The sequence below is a fragment of the Coffea eugenioides genome, chromosome 7 (genome assembly GCF_003713205.1).
Source record: "Coffea eugenioides isolate CCC68of chromosome 7, Ceug_1.0, whole genome shotgun sequence".
Classification (NCBI taxonomy): Eukaryota; Viridiplantae; Streptophyta; class Magnoliopsida; order Gentianales; family Rubiaceae; genus Coffea; species Coffea eugenioides.
Genome location: NC_040041.1, coordinates 15,241,829 through 15,252,060, shown reverse-complemented (window position 1 = coordinate 15,252,060; position 10,232 = coordinate 15,241,829). Strand labels below are relative to the sequence as shown.

General features: G+C 34.9%; 1 long non-coding RNA gene across 1 annotated transcript; it reads right to left on the bottom strand.

Moving 5' to 3' along the window:
• Window positions 1–5,490: 5,490 nt before the first annotated feature.
• Window positions 5,491–9,855, bottom strand: LOC113777403. Its single transcript, XR_003469149.1, has 4 exons — window positions 9,730–9,855; window positions 9,471–9,622; window positions 7,564–7,673; window positions 5,491–5,684 (listed from the first exon to the last, which is right to left on the bottom strand). It is a non-coding gene; the product is annotated as an uncharacterized LOC113777403 (long non-coding RNA).
• Window positions 9,856–10,232: the final 377 nt, after the last annotated feature.

Here is a 10,232-nt window from a genome sequence, read left to right as displayed (position 1 = left end):
GGATAGATTGGGGACCAAATTTATTTGTGAAATAGATTGGAGACTAGTTATATGCATGGGATATAGAGTGGGAACCAAAACTGTAATTCTTCCTAATTTTTAATATCATCCATTTTTTTGTAACTCTTTTTTTTAGTATCACAATCAAGAATAAATCAACAACAACCTAAAAACAAATGGTCAAAAATTGCCATCAAACTATGATAGTTTCACCGTTGAACTAGTGCATAAACGTTTAAAAAATCAAGATATCCTTTCTTCTCTATCTTAAAAAATATATATATCCTTCATAAAGCGCTATAAAAAGTAGTCTATTATAATACTAAAGTTGTTGTTATAGTTGATTATCAAACAACAAATATTGATATAAAAATCTTGACACTAATTCCTTTTGTAATTGTGCCAAAGTACTTTGCAATTGTTTAGAAGAATGAATTAAACTTTATAATATAAAGGCATTTAAGTATATTCATTAAATTTTGACCCTATTTCAAGGTTTGATTAACAAAAGTATCAAATCAAGGGAGGTAAGTGTGATTTTAAAACTTTGAGGCAGCTAAATGAAATAGTCAAAAATCACAGGAGAGGTTTCTGAACTTGTCCCTTACAATTATTGCTTTTTCCACCCCAAAACAAAAGTGAACTTTGATTTAATCTATTATGTTCCTTCTCATGATTTAAAGGCATATTAGCCTTTCTTTTAACAATTTTGGTTAAGCATTTACTATTTGACTAATTTGACAAAGATAAAATAATATTATTATTATTTTAACAATGTATATAGACTAGTATAGTAAACTACTATTTTTTAAAGAATGAAAAATTTACTATTATCTTATTTTTTTCAAAATTTTACTAACTCAATTTATTGTTATTAGTCTGTTATTTATCCTTATTGTTTGAATAAAGTCTAATAAATCGAAGAAAGTATACATAAAAGTGAGTATTAATCTAATAGAAAAATGTTAAGGATAATAAGATAAATGTAAACTTTTTAAGCTTTTATCAATTTTATATTTTGGTATAGTAGATGGCATAGAGAAGATATAAATTTTTTAACAATAAAAGGAAAATAATAATAATTTATAAATGATCTCATAACCAATAGGGTGATAAAGAAAATGGACTTACTTTTTCATGCATTTCTAATTTTGTCTAGTCTTCATGGGAGGTAAAGTGTATATATAACGTTAATGGTAGTAAAGTGTGACTACCCCTAAAGTCCAAGGGGATAAAGTGTGATTAACTCTTTTCTAATTGGTCTAATTTTTTTTCCATAAATACAAAATTAATAATAGTTTTACTAATCATCCTTTTGAATTTTTAGAAAAAACTTGAACTTGAAATAAAATCTGGAAAACACCTTGATCTTTTGAATTCATTTCTCCTTATTTGGTAACACTAAGAATCTAAACTAATTGTTATTATGTCTTTATAAAAATCATGCAGTATATGAAAAAAATTAAGCAAACCAACAACATAACGAAATAATCATTTCACAATAATAAATTCATAACAAAAATTGCATCATATTTTATCATAACAAAATTTCATGCAATTCATGTCACACAGTATATTTATATACATTAACAGTGCAGAATTTATTTCACATTATGTGTGTGCACGTGCGTTACTAAATTATAGGTAGTCTTTTTTCTTTTTCTTTTTTTTTCGACACAGGGGTGTCCGGGTCAATCCTTATGGGGCCCGACTAATCCCCTGCGGCCCGACTAAATTATAGGTAGTCAACAGGGCAAAGTTCAATTATCCTCTCCTATCCTCTCCTCATCTAAAACAGGGAGAGAAAAATCCCCTAGCACTTAGCCAGTATTTTCCCCCACTGGCGCTGCCTTCATTGTCATTCCTAGTACGAAACTCAACATTATATTGGGTCATCAACTCGAAGGGCCAAACTTGAGGTCAAATGTGAGATTTCATAGTCGGAAAACCTTTGGTGGTCCTGTTTGAATTGCATTTTTCATGATTTTTCATAAAAAAATTACTGTAACGATTTGATGTATGTGAAAAAAAAAGGTAATAAAAAAATGTGATTACGGAGAACGACGCAATTTTTTTGACAGAAAATGACAATCCAAACATGGCCAATTTTCGGTTTGGATGTATCCGATTCATCCGGAACTATTACATTTAGAGCCGTCAAGTAAACGGATCCGAATCTAGAACTGCTGTCACTAGTCTGGATTTGGGCCTGGGACTATGAAGTCCCACTCGGATCTGACACGTTTGTGGCCCTCGATCAAGTACATCCCATCAAAGCGGGGATGTTGCAAATTGTGAAAGAATGGTAACAGGACCTTTCATGGTTCTCTCTCTCTTTTTTTTTTTTTTTTATAATTAATGTAGACTACTGAATTTATACTGCTTCGCATTACATTTATACAGTTTGTTTCTAAAAGAAAACCTTGTATAATTGCTAATGTTAATGGTAAAAGTTATTGGTGCAAGAATATTGAAAATTTATGATCGAAGGGTGTGTTTAAACTCTTTTCTTAGAACATTTTTCCTTAAATCACTAACAAAATAAGTAAGACAATAGATTTTGGACTAAGAAAGTATTAATTCCTTTTCTTCTTTATTATTACATTTTTTTTTACCCTCCCAACCGTTCTCACACCCTTTTCAGTCACTCCTAGGTCTAGGATTCGATTCGTTCTCATAACCCCTACTATTTTCATTCCCAACCGCTAGGTTGAGGAGTAGGTCCTTGAACTAAGCAGCAAGAAGGATTCTAAGAGCTATCCTTTGATCACTTTAAGAAAATACTAATTTTTGTGGGCAAAGAAATCTTAATAGACTTTTAAAGGTTTTGGATCAAAATTTTCATTTTTAATAATACTTATCAAAAACTATCTAAGGAGGTATTTTCTAAAAATATAGAACTAATGTGTGTTTAAGCTAATGGTGTTAGCATGCTCACAAATTCCGATTATTTACATTTTAGAACAACTCAACAGAGGGTGAAGGACACAAAAACCCCACACGTTGATGAGTGGACCATTACTCAGAGTGAAAATCTAAAGTATTTTTATTTCGTGTTTATCCCCAGAAAGCGAAAAATGAAATTACGGATGTAAGCAAGCCTAATTAAATCAAACATTTAGGTGCTCAAACTTATTTGTTATTTCTATTAAGTTTAAAAATACGTTGAAGTTCGACTTGTTCTTAAATTAGGTTATATCAAACTAAAGATAAAACAAATACTTTTTTTTTTAGTATGAGTAGGAAGTCTTAAACTCTGACCTCTCATTTACACTTCCTCTATCTATATCACTCAATCTATCCCTCCCTTAACCCAAGATAAAATAAACTCTAGTAATTTAAACATCTTACATATAAATTTCAAATTTTATGATAATCGAACCAAACTCGTGGCAAACTTGAAAAGTTACTAAATTCGATCAAGTATCCAATAGCTTGATTGGTTTTTTGAGGGACAAATGAAATATACCCAAAATGTGCTCAATCAGGCAGCCTTTACATTGATTCCCTAATAAAAGTTTTTTTTAAAAAAAAAAAAAAAGGTGACACAAGCTGGTCATTATCTGTCCCTGGTTAGGACTCGAACTGACTCCACAACCGAGAAATCTGATCAACTCCTCTTGGCTCTTGCTGAAGTTTTGCAGAAGTTTTGTGTTTGTTTTGATTCGCAACGACACCCCTTTTGTCCACCAAAAAAGGTAAGGGGCGTGTTCTCTAGCGGCTTGGTTGCTAGCTAAAAATGAGGATCCGGAGTTGTGGATCCCTCCACATCCCTTTCCCATGCACAAGCAACAGCACGAGGACTCCCCTCCACATTGCTCTGCCCGAACTTTGCTGATTCACCAAATGCATCGTTTTCTAGTATTTTAGGTTGAAAAAAGAAATATGCATTTGGTGAAATAATGATCCCACGAACACATTCACTTCACAAGAACACCTTACCTTTCTGACATACCATCAGGAGGAGATACCGACATTTGGTTTAGAGAATACTGAAATTATACTTTTAGGCACTTGCCGCTCGGCTTTTGGATACTACTTGACAATGCCAAAAAAAAAGCCCTTTTTGGCATTTGAGAATTTGCCTAACTTTTTTATCTCTTGACTCTCATGCAATAGGATTAGGTAGTTAACTCATTATGACACCAGAAATGCGTGTGGAAAACTACTCTCCACTAGCAGCATACCTACACCAGGGGCTGTTTCCAGTGTCTGGTCGTTTCAAGAAAGAGCATATTATCAAAGATGATTTTTCCCTAATCATGCCACTATTGCTCATTCTAATTAAGTGGAAGCAACAATGGTTTTTGCCAAGGAGGAGGAGAACGCAGACGATGTGTACTGAAAAAGATGAGAAAGGCATCTTTCTCAATCTGCAGCCACTAGTCATGAAATGTTTTCTGTTCCCTCCTCCACATCATTAATGTCAGTTGTCAAGCCTTTTGGCATTAAACACCAACGCATTAGTACAAGATATGACAGAAGAATATTATCCCTAGTTCCATAAACGTTGAACTTTGTGCTTAATAATTCAACTCCAATACATTTGGTTAAGCATAAAATACCAAACCTGTTTATAAAATGATTTGATAGGAGTCACTCTGTGAGATTATCGTGCTTGCAAATTGCAACCAGAAACTCCAAGGATAGCTGTTTAAGATAATAATGCATCCGTCCTCCCTCGACAGGTCGGCAACCGAAGTACTGAAAGTGGAAAAAACCACGTTGGTGCAGAGCATAAATCTCTATTCAGACCATAACATAAGAGGAATATAAAATAGACACAAACAACGTGGGTATTATGGTGTTTGTGTACAATATAGAAGTATAATTAAATATACAAATAATAAACTATGGAACAATTTTCAGATACGGTAAACCGTAACTTAAAGATGAAGTTCATAAATACCATGAAGAGTTTTCTCAATGAATTGTCCCTTGATTTCAAATATTTTGCATCTGCAAACTGCATATACTCCATATCTACAGATGAATTTTGCAAACTTGTTCTTTACGTGACCAACAATCATCCAACATGTAAGAGGATCTTTGGATGGCATGGTTTATGCCGTTGCATCTAGAGCATAACATTTGTGGTTTTCCATAAAAACCAGAAACCCAACATTCTTAAGGGAATCATGACCATCAAAACCACGGCCGCTCGCGTTTTTCTTTTCCAGGGGCTAATGACCACTTGATCTACTCTTATGGATCTTTAGTGTTACTCTCTTATGGATCTTCTCTCTACATTCTTTTTGGCTGTTGCAGTACACAAAGCTTCAAGCACATTGCATCAAGATATCCATGCTGAGTTCAGCAACACTTTCCAGTTTCCCTATAGCTGATCACTCAAATCCTATCAGTTTTAGGCATCTTCATGTGAGTGTCACAGCCATATAAGAGGCAATAAACTTAGTCAGTATGACACTAAAAATTGCTTACTTGCAGCCCAAAAAAAAATTAATTTTTTTTTTTTTTTGCTTACTTCTGGTCAAAAGCTACATTCCTGTCATTGCAACAACTTTTGCTCGGCTAGTGTGCTTCAGCACTTTTTGTCTTAAACCATGAATTCTTTTAGTTATGAATCAAAACCATAATCAGCAGAAAAGCTACAGCACAAGACTCTTCGTTCATCAACCAAGATGTAGTGCAGGGAAGGAAGAAGTCTTGGAATAAAACTAATCCTGCAGTACAATCCGTAAAGTAATTAGCATAATAGACCAGAGTTTCTCTTATTAATACTTCAAACATGTAATTACACCTGTTGAGATTCATTATCAAATTTTGGCTAAGAAACTGATTTCTGAACTTAAACACAAACCAGAAATTGTTTCAGAAATTATAATATCAGGATCTCTAGATAAAACCACACAAAAATGATTCACCTGATAGTCGGCCAGTCAGATCAGATTTTAAACTCCCAGATTGTGGTCCTACTGTATAAAATATCTTTCAAGATTCAATTATCTTTTTAACCCCTGTATAACTATAAACTTGCCGCTCAAAGAAAATCTATAAACTAGCCAATTATTCTGTCTATGCCCTACCAATCATGCTGGTGCTCAGTACTGATCATTACTACATGCTCACACACAAAATATTGCACAATTACATCTGTTTATGACATCACATTAATTGGTTCCAAGTGGCAAAAGTTTCTTGAGTGCAAGTGCCAACTTATCAGAGGCACGGTGTACAAGATAAGAACATAGTAGTTTATATTTACTAACTTTAAATCATTCCAAGCTCCTTCTTACCAATTCATCCCAGTTTAGCATCACCAACACATGGGTCTGCAGCAACTCAACTTGGCCACATAGTACAATTTTGACAAGGAAGGCCAACAGGTTTTGTACTTTTCTCGATGTTCTCCTCTATACAGTATTATCTACCAAGACTCTTCTAGGAAAACCTAGATTTTCAGGCACAAGCAATCATGGTTACAAGATAAATCAATTCTTCCTTTTTCAAGGACTTATTCCCCTTTTTACTTCCATTTCCTCCATTCAGCTCCTTTCCAACATCAGTCAGCTTGCAGCAACCCTTCTAAAGAAGATTCACAATGAAGGTTAGCACACATTCCTTTAGATTTCCAATGTATGCACAAAAGATTTCTGACTATATGTTTTTACAGTTACTAGGATGGATGCACCGAAAACTAAACCAAAACAGAGCAGACCCAATGATGAATTTTACAACTGGTAATTGACTCATGTTCCATTCTATGGCTATATAGCTCCAAATCAATCACAAGTTTCATCTGCATTTCCTGAATTTCTTTTCTTCCTTTTCATAGTTCTCAGCTCACCAGGACTGAAAGAATTTATACAACCTAGATCAAGGATAAAAAACTGTTCAATCACATTATTTTGGCAGCTAACATCTCCCTTGGAGGTTTTTTTTTTTATCAGCTAGTAAACTTCTACAGAAAGACTAAAATTCCAATACTAACTGCAGGTAAGTCATAAGAACCTTATAGATCACATATAAGGGGCTACCCCCTTCCCTAGTGCTTTTATCTTGTCTGGAACGTAAGCCAGAGAGTTGACTCTAAAAATCCAACATGTAATAGAAAACAAAATGATATAGAACCACAGAAAAGTCCTAACAATTCTTCTTAGTCCTTTCTTTTGAAACCTTCAAATTTATTGTTTCAGGAAATCCTCCTAACTGCTACTCGGCAAGGAAGCCATTTGATGAGAAGCTTTACCATGCAGAGCCCACCTATAGCTTTGCACAGTCAGGACAGCCAAGCAGGAAATGTGGAAGGTTCTCAAACGAAATCACAGGAAACGGAATTGAAGAGTCCTTCCAAGAAGACTCATCCGATGAGCTATTCCATGGTTTTCTTGCAATTGGTACTCTAGGTTTAGAATCACTAAACACAGAGCCCCCAACACCGACATTTCCAAAGCCTTTTGAAAACATGACCGACAAAGAAGTAAAGATAACCGAAGATGAACTCAAGCTAATAAACAATGAGCTAGCAAAGTTCCTTGAAGCCGAAGCCAAAGAAGTTGCTGATGAATCATCAGCAAGAAGCAGTCAAGCAAGCATCATTACCTTTAGCAACAAGCAGCATGATGAGACAGATGCAGAAGACTTGGCAGATTCAACAACTTGTCCACTGCAAACATATCTCTTTGGTTCTTCCATTGAATTGCCCGAAATGGCTGCAGTGCCAAAGAAAGAAAAGACATCACTTGAGGAGCTCTTCAGGAGAACTGACACCAGTTGTGAGAAGTCTACAAATAAGTATGACTGCACAGACTATCAACCTAAGAAAAGGCATGCTTCACACTTCATGAAGAAGATTCTGAAGAAGCTTCAGTCAACGGCAAGTAGTTGTACAACTGCTTCCGCAGAAAAAGCAACTGAATCTGAAGCTATCAAGAGGAAACTCCCTAAGGTTGGTATCATATACTAAGTGCTCTAATCATTTCCCACATTAATTGAACTGGTAAATTGTTCCTATAGCAAGGTTGCTAAGGTCAGTGCAACCCTAAAGATGGCTTTTTTCCTGTCTTATATCTCCATAACAAGCTGAGCTAAATGGGGCCAAACCTGCTCTTGCTCTTTAGGTTCATAATTGCCTTCATAGATTTTACTTCTTTCTTCCATTTGAAAGGATTGTTCGCAAAAATAGTCTTACCTCTATGGCCCACAATTATCTCTATGACCTAAGCCATGCAAAAACTTAAATGCCTCCTGAACATGCAGAATAACTTGACATCACCAATGACCGGATCTATTTAATATGTCAGAGTCTATATTATCTGAGGCAAATGGAATTAATCATGGTGATCTAAATGATGAAAGACTCTTGGTCAACATTTAGGCAGCAATATGCACTACCTCAAACAGGTCAATATATAATAAGTGTATAAAAGTCCTATGAAGGTGGAATCACCATGTTGTGTACTTTGAGAGGTAGGATCTAAGACACCACAAATTTAAGAATCTCTAGAAGAAGATTTCAGATGAATTTCCAACAGAAAATTGGCCATTTTATAACTTACCTTACAGAAACGAAACTACAACTAGTTCATTCTTTTGTTGTGGTAACTGTAAGAGGACTGTGAAGATTATGAGTTAATAATATCTCTGCATGGTCCATGCAGGTCATGAAAATCTTCCACCGAAAAGTTCATCCAGAAGGATTCACAACCAAGAAGCAGTTCATTCAAGCAGATGAAGACAAAAGCAAGAAAAACTCCAGCAAGTCCAACAATCATTATGCGGAAGACACAGGGAAAAAAAGGTCTCATAACAAGTCCGATTTAAAGAAGGAAATCTCCAAATCTGTGCTATCTTTTAAACGGGCAGACAGCGGCCGTGTAATGGTTAATAGGGAGCACTGGATCAAAACTGATGCTGACTGTAAGTTAAAAAAAAATACGTATTTATCTTGGTATGAAACATCAATCTAACTGTTGTATTGATTAAACTGCAGACTTGGTGCTGGAGCTGTAGAAGAGAAGGCTCAGAAGATGTGAAATCTATCATCTGTTCAACTATCAATAAATATAGTTCACGAGCGTGTGCTGGTAATTATGTCATTAGCTATGAGTGGTGATGCTTGAACTCAATGTAGAGAGAGAATAATGAGGGTTCTCCCTATCTCCCTGTGTGTGATACTGAAGTAAAAATGGATTGTACTACTATTATACTAAATTTCCAAAGCATTTCTGTCAAAAAGATGGTTTTTCTTACATAAATTGTAATGTTGCAAACTCCAGGTCTTTCCTGCTGTCCAGTTGAGTTGCATCATACCAGAATTGTGCATCAAAAAAGTATGAGCTTATCTTTATATCATTAAATATCAAAGAGGAAAAAAAATAGAAATAAAAAATAAAAAGAAGAAAGTGGATGTCCTTAATTTAATGGTATTTTATTCTAGCTGTATAAACATGATTGTTCAACTCCAGCAACATAAATAACCAATGGTTTGCTATGCTCTGTTTCCATACCTTATCCATTTACATCTCGCATAGCTCAAGTAGGCCTAAAAGCATTGCATCTATTAAACTGGAACTGGATTGCCTTTAAGTATTCCACCCATCTCCATCCTCCACGATTGAGCTACTTGGGATGGCAACTCTCTATAAATAAATCTGCATTTCTGCATTAGTCAATGCCGATAAATAGCAGCATGCAATTAGAATAGAACAAAGAACAAAGACATCCAAAATATAGTTAGCTAAGTCCCATCGAAAAACTTGTACTCACTGGATCCAAAATCTGGTATCAGAGGACTGGTATCGCTATAAGAGATAACTAGACCTATATATTAGTTCAAAAAGGAAGTATAAAGGATGATACAAGTCAAAGAAATATATTGAGAAACAAAGGAAAGGATTATTGAGGAGAAACTTCATATAATTTAAGTGTTTTGATCATAGGAAATAGGAGACTGGACTTATTTCTGTAAATTCACTTAATTGATGCTGCTAAGTCCATCTGAACTCTTATGAGCAAAACATATGACCTTGCTAATATCTTAATTTAGGAATCTAAATTAGTTCACCACATCAACACGGGACAAGTGTACAGACAATGGAATTTGAACACGTACAATTCTACCCTGCAGACCTACTTGCTAGCTAAGGTGACTACAATTTAAACTTTACATTAATGCTTTTTTTTACACAGAAAAAAAGGAGAAAGCCTTGTGCACGATATGGAACTGAAGTCCTTCGTCCACAATTGATGCAAGTATATGATGCAGCAGT